Here is a 19,589-nt window from a genome sequence, read left to right as displayed (position 1 = left end):
ATTTGTTAACATTTGTGTTATTTCCACTTTCTTGTTATGATAATTTTTATTCCAGCTAATTTTTCACCATTAATCTATCGATTAATTTCCATATCTCAATAATTTACACATATCAATTGTTTATGTCTTGTATTTTTAGTACGCCTTCACCTGATCTCTCATCAAAACTTGAGTCTAAATTTGGGAAAGAGACATCAACAATTTCTTCTATCAAACTTTTATAGTGTTTGTCTTTACTGGACTGAATTTCACTTGGATTATTATCATAATGTAATGCCCCTGAATGGTAATATATATTTGCATAACTTGATAAAAAAATATTATCAAATTTTGTGTTTAATTCGTCCATAGTAATCTGTTTTTTTATTGAAAAGATTCATCAGTCCATCTGCATCTTCATATTCTTTTTCACGAAGTTTACCTTTAGTTCCATGGAATTTAACTGGCAAAATCTAACAAATTTAAATATACCACAGGTCTTAATCCAAAAACTTCATCTCCACTACTGTTAATAAACTTTAACATTCTGCCTTATATTGATTTTTTAATCTAACCTTGAGGGGTATTCCCTCCATTCTACAATTTTCTTACTTCTTTCTCTTCTTCCATCTTATTTAGTGCAACTGTATTTGTGTTTCATTTACTGTGGAATGAGCCTGTGGACTTTCATATTATTTTAAGTCAGTTTTCCTTTTCTTCATATTTTTCAGTACAGCAGTTATTTATGATTCACTCAATGTATATAGTTGTATGTAGTAGGGTTACCATTAGATCATTCATAATGTGCACTTAAGTATACTAGTAAATTTCCATTACATGGAATCGTTTGTTTTCCAGCTTTTCTATTTTCTTCAATAGCTTTTGGAACATTATCATCTGATCCCTCAATTCATTGTTTTACCTGTTTGATTGTATCAACAACAAGCTGTTGTTTTTCATATTCCATGCATGGTTGTTGTTTCCAAAGTTTGATCCTTCAATTTTTTTCTATTTCATTAGACTTTTTTTTAGCAACTTATAGATCAAATTTTACAGACATTTACTAGAGACAAGAAAAACTTAACAAATTATTTTTTATGTTTAACATTTTGATGTTCAACAATACTCTTTAATTTGATGTCTGTGTTTCCCTTTGTTAGGTTTTTTAGTATATATCATACAAAATCCAAATTGATACTCATGCCAGCATTTACTACAATTTTCTTTAAAATCATCAAACTTTAAATCACTGCCAACAAACTCATGGTATATATAATTTAAATTCGTATCATCTTATCTAAATACATTTAAGAAATTAGATTATCCCTCACTAATTGTTTGGTAATTTTGAATATGTCTGAACTAGACAAAAAACAGTCTATTTATTTATGTCTGCCTCTACAAAAATGATCTCTAATCACATCTTCATTTTAGAGAATGACAAAATCGAATACTATAAATGAATTATTCTGAGATTCATCTAATGGTATAATTTCCTTATTATGCTGAAGGAATCAGAAAAGGAACACCAAAACTAGTAGAGCAGTTTTACTACTCTGCTATAGGATACCTGACAATGGTAGAAAAGAAAGAGCATGTAACATGTATACAGGTAATAGCATGGGAAGATATTCTGGAAAAGAGAATAATACTAATAGCTAACATGAAATCAAGTGTTAGGAATTTTTTTTCTAAAATACACTGACGGAAAAAAATTACAACACCAAGAATGAGTTGTGCGACATCAACAAAAGTTGTTAGACGTCTTTCTACAGCTGAAAGACGATGAGTATTCATATTTCGTGACAGTCGCATAAGAATGGCGCTACTAGCATCACTATGAGAAAACAAATCAGGTTTGCTTTAAATACATGTTGTAACGGTCGTGATTGTTAGTTACCATTGAGACTGGACGTGGTGAGCTGATTTTAGTCAGGGATGCCTTTGAGGTGACGAAGACACCAATATCAACACTGCACTGACTTTGAACGAGGTAGTGTAATAGAGGTACGAGAAGCTGGCTGTTGCTTCTGCGGTACTGCATAAAGACTTGCCAGGAATCTAGTCACTACGATGGTAACGAGAATGTACTGTTGCAAGCCGACTGGACTCCATATTTCCACGTGGCAGTACTGAGAGGAAAGACCACTGTGTTTGGCGTAAGGCTCTGGCTCCTGCAGCAGGATTTTGAGCAGCAGTTGGCATCACAATGACACACAAACTGTTGCAAATCGGTTACTTCAAGGGCACCTCCGAGGAAGACGCCCGGGAGCATTGACATCAGTGGTGTCAAGCAAGAGCTCATTGGAGGGCAGGGTGGCGGTCTGTTGTGTTTTCTGATGGAGCTGGTTCTGCTCAGCGATTGTGATAGCCATGTATTGATTAGACGGAGGCCAATTACAGCCTGCAATCAATCTGTCTGCGTGGGTCTGTATCTAAAGTTATGGTCTGGTGTGCGATTTCGTATGACGGCAGGAGAACTCTCGTGGTTATCCCTCGCACACTGACAGCAAGATTGTACGTCAGTCTGCTGTGCTGCCATTCTTGAACAACATTCCAGGGAATATTTTCCAACAGGATAACGCTTGCTAGCATACCGCTGCTGTAACCCAACATGATGCACAGATTGTTGACACGCTGCCTTGGGCTGCTCGATTAGCAGATCTGTCTCCATTCAAGCACGTATGAGACATCATCGGACGACTACTCAAGCGTCATCAACAAGCAGCATTAATTGTCCCTGTACTGACCAACCAAATGGAACGGGCATTGAATTCCATCTGACAAACTGATATCTGTCAACTGTACAACACTATACATGCACGTCTGCAGGCTTGCATTCAACGTTCTGGCGGATTCACAGTTATTAATGTACCAGCAATTCACATTTGCGATGGCTTACATTAAACGCTGGTCTTGCAATGTTAATCTCTTAAATATATTACCTACACAAATGTATTCCCGAAATGTCATTACTCTATATTAACTATATTTGGTGTTGCCTTTTTTTCTGTCTGTTTATATATGGAGAGTAGCTTTACAGGAAACTGAAACTTGGTCGTTTAGCAGTACAGAGGAAAAAAGAAGATTTTTGTGTGTGGTGCTACAGAGAAATGTTGTAGGTTAGAAAGAATAAGTAAAGAAAATGTACTAAATTGAATTTGGAAGAAAACAGCTCTATCGAATAATGTGAAGAAAAGATGGAAAGGCTGGCAGAGCTCATAATAAACAGGTTGTTAACTTCATAATGAGATGTTACTAGCATCTAGGTAAACTAAATGGATGATTATCTTTATCCTGGTTCTTCATTAACTCGTACTTATTATTTGGTAATGAAGCGAAGTAAAGGGGTCTTTGAATATTGTAGAGGGGCTTCAGTATAGTTAGCAGGTGCAAGTGAATGCAGGTTTCAGAGGTTACACTGTGATGAAGCACTAGCCTGAAAAGCTGAATCAAACCAGTCTTCGGACTGAAGGCATTGATAACGACTACGACGACGAAAACTAAAACAGCAAATGCTAAAGTGACAGTAGAAGAGTTGGCTAGGTATTACAGAGTGGCACACATTACATAGAGGTGCCAAAAGTCATACGGTACCTCTTAAGTCGTGTCGGACCTTCATTTACGCGACATATTGCAGCAACTCAACATGTCATGTATTCAAAATGTTGCCAATTCCCCTGCAGAACTACTGAGCCACGCTGCCTCCATAGCCGTCCATAACTGCGAAAGTGTAGCCGATGCAGCGCATTGTGCATAAACTGATTGTTGATTATGTCTCATAAATGTTTCACGAGATTCATGTTGAGCAATCTAAATGGCGAAACCATTCACTTTAAGTGTCCAGTATGTACTTCAAACCAGTCGTGAACAAGTGTGGTCCAATGACATGGCGCACTGTCATCCTAAAAATTCTATCGTTTTATGGGAACATGACGTCCATGAATGGCTGCAAGTGTCCTCCAAGTGGCCCAGCATAAACATTTCCAGTCAATGATCGGTTCAGTTTGATCAGAGGAACCTGTGCATTCCACACAAACATAGTCCACACCATTATGTAACCACCATTGTGAGCGTGTGGGTGCTATTCTGTCATTCTGCACAACAGATTAATCTCAGATGTACCCTTTACCCTGTGACTTATGCAAGATGCAATTTCCACCCCCACACAACTACAGAAGTCAGACAGACGCTCCTAACGTTCTAAAGAGAAATGCCTGAAAAACTTTCAGCAATAAATATCTTCTGGGGTCGTCCGGTGTAAGGAAATGACACAAAAATTAGCAAAATTTCTTCCATAACTAGTGGGGTACTTGGGTACTGGACTAGTGCTAGTTAGTGACAGAAAAACATGAAACTAACGAAAATTATTATTTATTTTGCAAAAATTCTGAGAAATCACAATGGTACTTTTAGTCATGAACTGAACAAGTTATTTCCAGGTTCTTTTCAGAATGTGAAGTTACCTCTTAAGGATAGCATTCGCTAATGAAATTTCTATACAAACTTTAAGATTGTTATTCACTTGGCAGAACGGCAGAGAGCCGCGCCTACTCAACTTGAATAATTATCTGTTAGAATGTTGCTAGGTATGGTTGAGGCTGTCGCGTGTGAAATGCAGTGAAGTGTATTGTTGTGGAGGAAATATGGGGCTCGCAAGAGCTGTAGCGCACAATACCGTAAGCTGCGATGACTGCTGTCTGCGCCACTCGCTGCTGACAAATAAGATAACTCTCTTTCCATCTGGATTGACCTTCGCCAATCAAACTCTCCCTATGCCTTGATGAAGTCAAGGACTCCTATTCGCCCCTAGTCTAACTATTAGCGTGGTACACCGGTCAGATAACGAGTCCACCGCGATGCCACTCAAAAATTCGCTCGCAGCCGTTTAACTATAACTCTGTCCGTTCACACCGCACAATAAGTGTGGCGGCCAACACAGTGAACAATGCTTAATTGCAAGGACTCAATATAGAGTCGCACTCCGATTCACTCTAGACATAGGTGCTCTCCCAGTGAAGTACTGAGGAGAGACTTGTTCCTCGCTCTTTGAGTACATGCACGAGCCTGCACGCTCTTGTTACGTGTTGTCGCTCCAAGAGTGACAACGGAACAGCCCCTCTCCACGCCAGATGTGAAGGGGTATATCTTACGGTCTCTTCCATTACTCCTTCAGCTCAAGGCATCAGAAATATCGTCCACCAATCAGCATTGCTCTTCTAAAGTGGGAGAATGACGTTTCATTTAAGTTATCTAACGTCCAATAAATATGGTCACGAAGGAGAGGCGTTGCAGGCGATGTCATGCGATAGCAGAGGCACTCGCGACGACTGCTGCCACAACCCACTAACGCCAGATTTCACCGCACTGCTCTAACCAATACGTTCGTCGTATGTTCCACATTGATTTCTGGAGTTATTTCACGCAGTCTATTAGCACTGATAGCTCTACACAAATGTCACTGCTCTCAGTCACCATGTGAAAGCCGCGGCCGATGTGTTGTACGTGGTGAAAGGTAATGATTCAGATTTAGTATTCCCAGCACACTCTTGACACTGTATAGCTCGGATTACTGAAATCGCCAATGATTTCCGAAATGGACTGTCCCATGCGTCTAGCTCTAACTACCATTCTGCATTCAGTTTCTGTTAACTCCCGTCGTGCAGCCATAACCACGTCGGAAACCCATGAATCGCTTGACTACAATGACAGCTCTCCCAATACACTGCCTTTTTGTACCTATTGCACTCGATAATACCGCCATCTGTATATGTGCATATCGCTACCACATGGCGTTCGTCACTTCGTTGTACACACAACAAAAAATGTTTTGCATCACCTCGGTTCCGAGAGTTCCGGAAACTGTAAAGAAAATTGGAATACAGATAAACATAATCAACATTTACGCCCTCATTATTGCTCATGAAAACCACACATTGCATGTTGTACCACCTTCAGAGGGGGCGGTCCAGATTCCTGTACACATATACCTCTATTACCCAGTAGAAAGTCCTCTTACATTGATGCATGCCTGTATTCGTCGTGGCATACTATCCACAACTTCATCAAGGCACTGTTGGTCCAGATTGTCCCACTATCAACGGCGATTCGCCGTAGATCCCTCAGAGTAGTTGGTGGGTCACGTCATCCATAAACAGCCCTTTTCAATCTATCCCACTCATGTTCGATAGGGTTCATGTCTGAAGAACATGCTGGCCACTCTAGGCGAGCGATGTCGTTATCCTGAATGAAGTCATTCACAAATTGTACACGATGGGGACGCGAATTGGCTTCCATGAAGACGAATTCCTCGCCAATATGCTGCCCATATGGTTGCACTATTGGTTGGACAATGGAATTCACGTATCTTACAGCCGTTATGACGCCTTCCATGACCACCAACGTCGGCCTTACATAATGCCACCCCAAAACCGCAGAGAACCTTCACCTTGCTGCACTCGGTGAACAGTGTCTCTAAGGCGTTCAGCCTGACCAGGTTGCCTCCGAACACGTCTCCGCCGATTGTCTGTTTGAAGGCATATGCGACACTCATCGGTGAAGAGAACGTGATGCCAATCCTGAGCGATCCATTCGGCATGTTACTGGGCCCATCTGCGCAGCGCTGCATGGTGTCGTGGTTGCAAAGATGGACCTCACCATGAAATGAAGTTGCGCATCATGCAGCCTATTTCGCCACCTCCTGTGGCTGCACGAAAAGCATTATTCAACATGGTGGCGTTGCTGTCAGGGTTCCTACGAGCCATAATCCGTAGGTAGCGGTCATCCACTGCAGTAGTAGTCCTTAGGCGGCCTGAGAGAGGCATGTCTCTCTGTATCTCCTCCATCTCGGAACAAAATCGCTTCGCTTCACTCCGAGACACCTGGGCACTTCCCTTGTTCAGAGCCCTTCCTGGCAGAAAGTAACAATGCCGACGCGATCTAACCACGGTATTGACCGTCTAGGCATGGTTGAACTACAGACAACACGAGCCGTGTACCTCCTTCATGGTGAAATGACTGGAACTGATCGGCTGTCGGACCCTCTCCGTCTAATAGGTGCTGCTCTTGCATGGTTGTTTACATCTTTGAGCGGGTTTAGTGACATCTCTGAACAGTGAAAGGGACTGTGTCTGTGATGCAATATCCGCAGTCAACGTCTATCTTCAGGAGGTCTAGGAACCGGGGTGATGCAAAATTATTTTGGTGTGTGTATATACCTGTAAGGAACCTTTATACAGGATTCTGATGGCTTTCCCCGAGAAGAAACAGTACATCAGCAATTTTTATCTCATTGAAGAGAATTATTCGGATAATTTTATGTTGACACTCTGTTCAAATTAGCTGACAACTTGCACACAGGAACCTCATTTTACCGATCTCGACAATTTTGCAGAGTTACCCGCGTGGTGGAAGATTATTCTCATCTTAATGTCCCACATACGTTTTCCGAAACGATATACTGGTTTAACAGGATAAAAGCCTAACGGTGACAGAAAGCTGGCTAAAGAGCACTGCGGCCTCGTATACACAAATCGGATTATCAGCTCTCAAAACACCATTTGTCGCCGTGTGGTGTCTTTTCCGAACAGCTGCCAGATATTGCTGCTTAGAATAATTGATGGAGCAAACACTTGTTCCAAAGCTAAAAACGGCAATAATTCGAGCTTTATTTACAAAATATTTTCTGAAAACTCCGTAAACATTAGAGATTAACGCACGAGGATGATCTGACGGCGGAAATCCTATAATACCATAAATCTCCTGGATATCTGTTTTACTTTCATTTGTATTTCAAACGCTGAATGAGTTTTGGTCAGTGTATGGCTTAGTTTAATAACACCGACAGTAAAATAAGCATAAAAATTAACAATGTAGTACAGAAATAAAATTAAAACTTTTCTAGACACAGGTAAGACATTGTAAATCAAGTTTTACTGTCTAATCATCTGGGAATAGTTTGCTGAAATTCTCAAGTTACAAACTGGATGCAGAACGCAATCAGCTGCGTAAAAAGAGGCGTACGATGTTCTTGAAAAGATTGGAGTTCGCGATCAACGCTATTTTTTTACGATCTTTCATATTTTCCAGACTGCCCAAGGGCAGTTAAAAATCTTCGCAGATTCAAAATATTATTACTGATACAAGTAAGTAGTATTCACTTCTTAGGATTGCTCTGTCTTAATTAATGACTGATCATCGATACACTGTGTAATCAATCTGATGATTTATGACAGTCATGCTGAGAGATCAATGTCACACTCCACAGCAACTTAGCTACTTACTTCACTCTCATAGGATTCGTACTCTTACTTTAATGAACATACAACTCCACCAATTTCCAGAAAAAGCAAAACCAAATCTTTGACAGAAAGTGACAGTATCTGTTCATGCAATGCATACGTCGCATATGACTTAGGTATTTAACCGCTTGTTTTGGAAGCAAAAGAGTAGAGTCTAAGAGTGCTGTTAGTCAGAATAAGGGTTTTAGTCGTCGTATGTTGCGTGTAGCGATGACATGCACGACTCATGGCAAAACATCATTACTGATGTTACAATTTGGATTCTAAATAGCTGTATCAAACAACATAGATTTCACTGGTTTCTTTATTTCGTCCTCAGGGCTTCCGAAGGCTATCAGTAGAGGAGATACGCTCTATGTCACGGTCTCGTATTCCGAAAAGCCTTCGATGCTATTAAACACAGCATCATAATAAACAATATATGTGCTTACGGGAAAAGAGAGCAACTGAACTTATTAGCCAACAAAAGTCACTCAATGCGATGTCTACGTCAGGAGCGAAGGCGTCACAGCAAAGTGTGAGAATCATCTCAGAAAATATATGAAATATATTTGTAGCGGCGAATATGGACTACCATCAGCTGTATAATGTAATGTCGACAATGTTGACAAGAAATCAGAATACTATAAAGTTGTTGTGAAATGATGGAATATCTTCAGATGATTAATCAGTTGGTACAAAGAGTACCAACCGACGCTCATTGTACGTGTGTATAATACAACGCACGGTAAAAAGAAACAAAACTGAAAAATCTCAAAATTATCTCCCAACTCAGGGTTAGCAGTAAATCACTGGAGTCACTCTCAGCAGTAAAATATGGAGCAGTTTGTATCAGAGGAAATTAATTTTTTTTGTTTCTTATTTCGAAATTCCTTTGATTAAGCTAAACTAACGTAACACATAAGGTGGCGGTAAGCGTAATAACAAAATTTAGTAGGTCGTATGTATACTTCCCGCAATCCTCAAAAAGAAGTGTTACTTTTGCGGTAAGTATATCTACTATGTCCTCTGGAAAAAAAAACCCTCGGCGGTAAGCATACTTTCCACTTATTTTCAAAACGACGTTATTTGGTGGTAGGTACACCTCTCATGCTCCCTGCAAGAACGAGAGACATATGACGACAGTTAAAAGCCATACACGGTGTCACACTAGGAATGGTCAATACTACAGGAACGATCATTCGAAGTAAAACAAATGGGTTCTCAAATGTGTACCTTAATAGCTATGAGTGCTCCTTCGCGTTAGACACTGTGAAAGAAATCCCTCCTACTGCAAGCTCTTTGATTTCCATATTTTGGGATGTTGTAGTACGGAGCATAAGAAGAAAAACTGTCCACCAAACATGGACTCTACAATGTATACCTTAAGAGCGCTGAGCACTTCTTTAGTAAAAGATATGTGTTTCACAGAATACTGACCATTCCTCCTAGGATACACTGCAGTTCACAACAAACAAAAACTAAAGATGGTGTACCAGTCTACCAGTAGATGCGAGACGCGGACAGCCTAACGCAAGCTGTTGACGTTCTAAAATTCTTCGCTTCAAATGACTCAGGCGATCCTGCAAACATACCTCCACCGGTCATTGTGCAAAGAATTAATTTTTTTCTTAAGAAACTAGGTATCTTAGGAAACGATTAACATTTCATTTCTATAAACTGCTTCACAATAATTATTATACATTAGTAGCGCAGTATAAATATGTATGTAGGAGCGCTAGGCGCTGCTCCGAGACGAACGCGCGAATCAGCTGACGACAAGCATCGAGCGGTGACTTTAGAGTAAATTATTAAGATGAATTTCCTAAAGAGACTTTGGTTTGTTGACGGAAGGAGGCAAACCTGTGTAGGGTCTCTTGAGAAAGCTATACCTCACACGTAACAGTATCCAGGAAGAAGAGAACTGGCACATATTAACACGAGGAATATGAAAGGCTCAGGCGTGTAACTCTAGTATGGCTACCAGTGCGCAAAAGGCGTCTTAAAATTGGAGACATCCGCAGCAAACTGGGATAGAAAAATGCTCTCAGGAAGCGACCATTCTGGTCGAGACCAGGAACCGGTAGTGTTGATTTAGCGGGAGGCGTGGATCTTTCGTCGTTCGACACAGTAAGATCTGACGCCTCCTGAATGGCTGTTGGGAAAAACAGTACGTCGAGTGCTGGATACAACCAAAGTGCGTCGATCGTTAACAACGCGTGAAGAAAATGAAGGTCGTTAGAGATGGCGCAGAAGGATGGGGCAGGAAAGCGACCGCGCACTTTCAAAGGAACCATCCGAGTATTTGCACGGAGCGATTTAGGAAATTCACGGAAGACCGGACCTGAACTGTCTTACTCCCCAATGCCTGTCCAGTGCGCAAACAACTGCGTAACCACACTCGGTGCTCCCTACTCGTGCCCTGCTCAAACCACACTATGGGCCTTTGAAGGTGGACAAGTTCCTTGTGGTCAGAGATACATCTTAACACGAATACACACAGCAGAAGGCGAAATATAAAAGCAATTATGTGGGGAGGCTGGTAAGCGGGTTCGCAGAGCACTCTACAGCGTGCAGGTTGCTTTCGAAAAAGAGCAGGGATGCTCCCGGTATACTCACAACACATCTGTAAAACGTGAAGGTTTTTCTAAACATGAAGTGTCTTAAGTACAGCATTTCTTCCATTCGTTTTCAGTAGCTGTTACTCTCTGTATTAAAAAGGGCCTTAAATTCCAGAGACAAGTTAACATGAGCAAAAGCATTTTCTGTGATTCGATGCTTAAGATCAAAACCTGCATAGAGATGATTGGCTGTGATGTAGGTTACACGTTTAGACATCATTTTTTCTTTTAAGTTACCGATATAGCTGAAATAGCGGTTTTTCCTTTGGCTACAATCGAGACCGGTGTGTCAGGTAAATCCGCTTTGAAATTCTAAATTATAGTATTTTCGTGTCGTTTCCCAATTACGTTTCTTCGAAGGTAATAAAATTTGCATATGTAATGATGAACTATCTGCTCTTAGGACGTAGTATCACATTCGTGGTCTTATACAGACAGGTGCACTTAGAAGAGGCTGTATAACCGAAATTTGCTAATAGTGGTGTAAATGAACATTACTCTTAACAAAGTGTAGATATTGTTGTGATAGGTACCTTAATATGCACCCACCCCAACGTGTTAGCTGTTTTTTTCTCTGCATCTAGCAGTCTTCCCACAAACACTTCACATAATTTACTACATGGTGCCTTCTGCACGGTTGTAACTGCAGCACTAACAAGGGAACATTCCCAAGTGTCAATAAACGATCTTGATCAAGCTTGGTGGGTGTGCAGAGGGAACAAAATAATGCAATACGTGGTTTTTTTGCCCGGTAAAATACTCCCCAAAGGTAATTCAGCATATTAAGTTCGGAGTTAATCTCATATAAAAGTATGTGTTCCCTTCTAAGTGGATAATACCTGTTAATATAGACTACCGGTTTACGTCCTTGTGTCTGTAGTTCAACATCTGACTGCTGTCTAGAGAAAAATAAACATTAATGGCTTGCTCTTGCCACACATTCTTGGAAGTACTAACCAACCCAAAAACATACAACTCCAAACAACTGTGATTATTAGTCCGCAAATGAAGTAAATACTGGTGTAATGTTGTTCAATACAGTGTCCTCAGTCACCAATAAAATTACCTGCACTTATACCACCAATACCCTGTATAGTGTTATCGTCCACGCGCGAAATGTTGCGCGAATACTGTTAATTACACCACAAGTTACTTTGATCAGACGACTTCAAAATTTATGAACCTGTGATAATTGTATTCGCACTACCGTACTAGGGAAACACACGACGGATTAAATTATTATTGGGTTGGATTGCTTTATAATTAGGATATCAGCAAGATATTTAAGCAGCTAGTTCCGCGGGTCGTTACGACAGACACGAAACGCGGAGTTAATTAGAGCAGTTTAAAATACGACTGAAAAGACAAGGTGACGTAGCAGCTCTTTCGCAGCGGCCACGGGAAATAAATGAGTGAAAAGGGTAATAGGGCGTGGCAGTCAGGGGGAGGGGGTGGATCACACGGACGGGTGTCGAGGGCTCGGTGCGCACGTCGCTCGTTAGGCCGTCAATCAAACCGCCGGCGCTTTAAGGTGCAATTACTCGGTAGAGGGAGGAGCAGACAGCGACGTTTGAGCGTCTCCGACGCCGACGCAGAAGCCACTCGCAATATCGCGCACGACGGAGAGCGACGATGGCAATCTGCAGCGCGCGTGCAGATTAATATCCGAGTTAATCCGACGTTATTCATGCGACGTAGCCATCAGTCACTTTCTTTCATCGGGGGCGGCCGCTCCTCCACCCCTTTCCGCTCCGTCGCCCCTCCTCCTCCTCCAGTCCTCCCCACCGCCCCCACCGCCCCCTCCTCCGTCCCGGCACCGCGCCACGTAGCCCCGACCGCTCCCGCCCCACTCGCTCGCTAGCTCGCTCGGTCGTTCGCTTCGAGGTTGCAGTTATGAATTATGAATGTGTTCTTGGCGTGCCTCTGCAAAGTAGTTTAGTTTAGTTTAAAGCGGAGGCGAATGCGAGCTCGTTAGGCGGCGTGATAAATGACTGCTCCCATCTCGGCCTTAATGTGTCGACTTTATATAGAGCTCCGCGGCCCTGGCGCGCCAGAGACGAGCAGCTGGGGGCGGCAGGAGGCGTACCGCTGGCTGGGAGGCGGGGGTGGAACTGGAGGCGACGGCGCGTCGCACAATGCGCGGCTGGCATCGCCTCGCTAATCCCCGTCGTCCGTAACCCTCGACTCCGCTCAATAACGCTGTTAAAACGTCTTCACTGTGTTGCAACGACGAACACACAAATTTAGAGCCGCCCGGGAGAGCCCATGAATGATTATGCTGATTCCTGTTCCTCACAATGCCATTCCTCTCCCACTAGCACCATCGTGTCCTCAAAGGGTGTGAATCATCAAGCCATAAACAGCTGGAATGTTTTCAACATTACTGTAGACAATAGTGCTCGTTTCTGGAAATACTGTATCTGTCGATACCACCCGTCAGCTTTGAAAAACGGCGCCATCAAAGTCGCGGACATGAACCACTTGTCTCATTATTTTCGCCAAATCATATCGAAGTTGTCACTTTACGGCCTAACCTAGACGTCGGTCTAACGATAAAGATGAATCAGCCACGGCATTTACAACAGATTCTGTCACTAAATGGATGCGGCATTGCTTACTTTAACTGTATTTATTTAGCGATTTTCTTCGCTTCGCAAGTAATTCCTAGTTTTAACCCATTATCGAGTGCCTTACGTAAATGCCAGCGTAGTCACATGACACTCTTCCGTTCCTTTGATAAATTTATGATTGTTAGCCATTTTGTAGGAGAATTATGACATGATACCGTACGAACCTAATGGTATGTACATAAATACACGTGTAAAGATCTCTGAAATAGTGCGCCCTCAATTTTATTCTCTTGTCGATGTTATACCCGAACAGGAGCAATCAAAACGTTTCCATTCGAAGGCCGTACAATTGAGTATCAGCATGCCAGTCAGGCAGAATCGCTCTGGGCACTGAGGAAATCATCCCACCGCAGCATCAGGTTGAAAACACACATTTGGTAAACACTCCGTCTCTTTGCGTGAAGAAGTCCGTAATTGCCTGTAGGACATAATACTCCGACAGGAATCGTCGACCCTACAAGGCCTTTTTTTAAGGGATCTAAGGCATAATAATCGCATGAGGAGGGATCAAGACAATAGGGTGGATGCTCGAACGTCCCTCATGTGAGCTGGCGTAATCTCTGATGTGAGTTACAACATTTGGGATATGAGGACGTGCGTTATCACGAAGCAACAGCACCTCTTATCGCAGTTTTCTTGGACGTTTCGCCTTAATTGCACGCCGTAATTTCTTCGGTGTTGCGCAGTACCGTTCCCAAGTAATGGAGACAAGAGGTTCCTAGAAATAAATAAGCAAGGAGCACAGGTAATCAAAGAATAAGGATAGTGTCACCTCGCCAACGCACGGCTGCCTCTTCGATTTCTTGGGAAAGTGGACGATGGATGACACAATTGCATCATCGACGCTTTCGATTTCAGTTCCCAGTAGTGGCACAAGCTTTAGTCGCATGCAACACTGCGCTCATGTAACTTGCTGCCTTCAGCGTTGGACCACATCAGGTGTTTCAGACAGACATCTGGTTTGCTTTTTGTTTGGGATTCAACACCAGGTTTGTCCACTGGCTGCAGATCTTACGAAAGCTTAGCTCCTGTCGGATAATGTGTTGCACGCTACCGAAGATCACGTCGAGATCTTTGCTAGAGCACAAGTAGTTATCTGTCAGTCGGTCTTAATCGAATCATCAACCGTCCACTAGTTGTTGTCCTTAATGACAAGCAGGGTCGTGTACACGACTTACCACAGGCAACTCTTAATATACACTGTTGGACAGAGTTGTCTGACTTGGTGGATGAATCACAAATTATCCTCAGATGGACAGATTACTGGAGATTTTAATAGTTATGTCAGTGTTCGCACCACAAATCCCTCATTTGTACCAATACAACACACAGACAAAACTTATTGAAACTGTTACGTTCTAAACTTTATAAACGAAGGATATCATTATGAGAGAACTGAAAGAATTCTGATGCCTAGGAAACGTTATTAAAAACAAATATATTGCGAATAGACTGGTGCAAGCGTAAAAAACGTTTTCCTCATCAAACATTGACTATAAATTGAGAAAGTTGATTTTTATACCTCACGTCTCGAGCACAGTTCTGAACAGTAATGAAATATGAACAGCAACGGTACTGGAGAAAAAGCACCTGAAAATATGAGAAGAGTATTCTACAGGAGACTGCATAAATTACATGAGGATTACAAGTGAGACAATTTAAAATTCAGTTACTTCGGCGTTTTTTATTGTTTCATGACTAACAGATAGCTTCGCCTCTGCGCTAAGGCAATTATGCCACCATTTTGCAACAATGGCACGACAGCCCTTTGTGGATCTTGGCCTTCTGTACAGGAGTATTCTATTCTTTCCTGTTTACTGCCGGATTCCAATACTGAATTCCAGTTTCCCTTAAGTCCTCTTTAATAACTTTTTCCCACCTGACCTCTGATCTTCCAACCCTCCTGGTAGTCCAGGTTCCTTCATGAATTGCGATGAATATCATCTTATTCTGTCATTAGATGCAAGTACACGCCCTACTCATTCTCCCATCTAATCTTAATGCAACTGACAATGTCTGGTTTATTGTACGATTATATAATTTACGGTAGACTTTACTCCTGACATCATCTTCTTCCATGATCCAAGCATTTGCTTGTAGACATTTCTTTCAAATATACTCAATTTGCATTTCATCAAATGTCGTTGCGTGTCCAGTTTCCAGCACGGTATGTTAGCATCGGCCTCACATTAATTCATAGGTCATAACTTAAATTTTCTTCAACTTCAGCTTAGGTTTCAGATTTCTCAGGCACCCTTACAGCTTCTAATATACATTAGGATTGCACCTGTTAGAAGATGATAGGTTCGATTAAAAGTTTTCCCAACTATGATTCTGATTAAAAGCTGTACTACCCACACCATGTTTCTCGGAGAAACAAAGGGTACAAATCTGAAATAATTACCATTTGAGTTAACAGGTAGACTGAACTTTACAATTCAAGACTAATATTCATCTTATTTTCCTATTCCATCATTCATATCTCTAGAAATTACCTTATAGTCTCATCGTACACTAGGATCCTAGGAAACATTCTACACTTCATTAATCTTCTCATCATGTGGGCCAAGAGCACATGTGCGACTGTAGCTGAAGAAATTCCCTCTGATCCTGAATCTGGAAAATCTATGTTTTCGAATGAAGGTTCATTGCAAGGTGTTTTTTTCTCTTATTTACAACAAAACCAGTACTAAACATGTCACCCATGAAATGTGTTCGTAGATGCGAATATGGGGTTCCATCAACTGTAGAATGGAATGTCGACACTGAAAATTTATGCCGGCTCGGCTCGAACCCGGATATATTTCGTGCCTGTTCCTTTGGCCATGAGTGCATGTCCAAAGGGGCAGTGCATCGTAATTCGGAATAACACAGCCGTTGCAATATAGTAAACTTTCTTTTTGGCAGCTGAAATATCATGTGGTAGTTCATGTCACTCCTTTACCTAACCATCTCACCTCTTGAATAGCGATAAAAGCCAGTCAGTGTTCATCCAGGTAATCAAGTAATTTCCTAAATGCTGTATCTTGATAGAGAGTTGGAGCATTCCCTGATCCCAGTCTCAAGTCTTTCAACCCTCTGCAAGTTCATTTTAAACTAGTCAAGCCGTTGATTAGATTTCAAAACAAGTATGCCAGGGGAAAAACATATTTACCGTAATGGATCTGATTCTGACCAATTTTAATTCCGGCTGACGACAGCCATGTTGTCGAGCTTATATGCCTTATTATTTGATCGAGGTGTCCTCGGCATGACCACTTAATGGGGGTAGGACGTCAAACGGGCCGACTTGGAGCGGGAGAGGCACCACTGAACATTTTAATTTTCACTGTCTATACTTTTACAAATAAATTCATAAAAGTTTGTCAGCATCACCACGAAGAATTCAGAATTCACATTCATAGCAGTGGAAGTTCTAAAACATAACAAAGTAATTTTTTTACGTGTGAAATTTCATCATTTTTTTCACTTACTAATGGCAGCATTTGTTGCTATAGGTACACTTTTCTTCATAAGTAATAGAGATTGTTCGATGAATTTTGCACAGCATACAAACCATACTTAAAAGTGTATGAAACTCTAGAACTTTCCAAATCTATTAAAATCTGTGGTAAAAATTGAGATAATTAATTATAAAATTTGTGTTTTTTCTTAACACGAAGTTTAAAATACAATAGTTCATTCGTTTTTTATAAGTTACATAAATTCTAGAATTTCATACATCTGTGAGTATGGTATGTATGCTGTGCAAAATTCATCAAAGAATCTCTCTAATTTATGAAGGAAAGTGTACCTATAGCAACAAATGCAGCCATTAGTAAGTGAAAAAATGATGAAATTTCGCACGTAAAAAAAATATTTTCTTATTTTTTCGAACGTCCACTGCAATGGGTGTGAATCGTGAATCCTTCCTGGTGATGCCGACAAAGTTTTATGACTTTTTTTGTAAAAGTATAGACACTGGAAATTAAAATGTTCTGAGATGCCGCTCTTGCTCCAAGTCGGCCCGTTTGACGTCCTATCCCCCTTAAGACACTTCGTGGTAGTTCGTAATTGAATCTACACGAGTTGTGTGAATAAAATTACAATTTCATTGACAACTGGAACGTTTCGTTTGAATAATCGTAACCCCGAATGACATAACTCCTTCCCACTGAGCCGTAATCTGGTGACGAATGACTGTATATCGAAGGAGATCAGACGTTTTACACGAATTTTGATCTGTTCTGCCGTGGTTGCTGGTTTCAGTGTAATGCCGAAAAATGTTCCCAATAATCTGCTAAAGAGCTCTGTGACCTATAAAAAATATGTCGCCAAAGGAGGAACTGTATTTTTTTCGAGTTTGTGGGGAAAATTTGTTATGGGTTTAAGGTTTACAGAGGAACCGGGTCCGTAGGTACATGATAAATATTTGCTGAAAGCTAAATGTAATGTGATTTCATTCTCTGTTCGAAATATTTTTTTCTTTTTTAATTTCGGGATAATAAACGAAGTTTCTTCAAAAGTAGCTCCTTTAGTAGCTTTAAGGTTTGGCTGCAGGATCAACAGTAGTCCAATGGCAATCGATGTATTTTTGCTCAAGTTTTAAGGTCTTTCTCTGTAAGTACTATTTTTCTTCTGCTGAGGGTATTCTTCTTTCGTCGATACAGCTACAAGAAAATGTGTATTTTGCTCACACGACAAGTTACCCTTTTTTGGAGTAAGGCATCTTCAGTGGTCTGTAATTAAAGATATTTACAGTTTGATTTGTTTTCAAGATCCAAAAACCGTTCGTTAACTATTTGTTGGTTTTTATTTACGATAATTCCTGCTTGGTTTCTCGCCTACGTCAGGAAATGCCTTCTGATGGCACATATTTGGTTTCTTTCTTCAGTAGACACTGATACTTGTCATCGAATTTTCCGCTGCTTTGCAGAAATACACATTTTTTAAAGTTTTGGACAGCATACGTTTTGCACACCACTGTTTACTGTTTACACTTCTTAGTGTGTATTGTGTTTCCAGTTCTGCAAACATTGCACTAGTCTGTCATTGGCTCAAATGGCTCCGAGCACTATGGCCCTTAACATCTGAGGTCATCAGTCCCCTAGAACTTAGAACTACTTAAACCTAACCAACCTAAGGACATCACACACATCCATGCCCGAGGCAGAATTCGAACCTGCGACCGTAGCAGCAGCGTGGTTCCGAACTGCAGCGCCTAGAACCGTTCGGCCACACCGGCCATCCAATTTGTCTTTGAACTACACTGTTTTCCGTACTTAATGATATAGGTGTTAGCCTATTTAATTATGTTGCTGTGCATTTATATACAATGTAAGAGTAATGAAGGAATCGTGATGAAGGGTTTGTTGTGCTGAATAGGTGGGGCAGGGAGAATCAAACATGAGTGAACATATGTGCTTAGTAGTGTGATTGAGAGTGAACTGGAGGAAAAGGGAAAAGGTGAGGAGCAAGAAGTGAAATGAAATTGGCTCCGGGGGTGTGTGTGGGGGGGGGGGAGGCCAAGGGAAGGGAAGGGGGGGGGGGAGGAGTTGAGTGAGAGAGAGTTAACAATGGAAAAAGCTCTTTCTCCTCCATGTGATTTTTTTCGATTGTTTTGTATTCCCTGTTTCTCAATTTGTATTTTGTTGTTGAGAATCTGGTTATTTTGCCTTAATTCTTTGTGAACGTGGAAATTTTCTTGGTAAACATCATAAGGATCAGTAAAGACAGTCACTTCTCCCCTTTACAAGAAAATTTCCACACACTCAAAACATGTGTATGTGTTGCAGTGGGAGGCAATTACGAGGTTTCGAAAAAGTGGTCCTTCGTGTAGGAAGACTGTGCCAGACTGTGAGATTGTGGCTCACTTCTCCATTAAAGCTTGTACAAATATTTGTTCATTTCCAGACGGCCATACAAAGGAATAGAAAAGGTTCTTGCCTCAAATGTTGGCAATAGCTATCGCATGGTGGTAGAGTAAAATGGTTCAAATGACTCTGAGCACTATGGGACTTAACTACTGTGGTCATCAGTCCCCTAGAACTTAGAACTACTTAAACCTAACTAACCTAAGAACATCACACACATCCATGCCA

The sequence above is a fragment of the Schistocerca cancellata genome, chromosome 5, assembly GCF_023864275.1.
Source record: "Schistocerca cancellata isolate TAMUIC-IGC-003103 chromosome 5, iqSchCanc2.1, whole genome shotgun sequence".
NCBI classification, from domain to species: Eukaryota; Metazoa; Arthropoda; class Insecta; order Orthoptera; family Acrididae; genus Schistocerca; species Schistocerca cancellata.
Note: the sequence above shows the minus strand (reverse complement) of the source record.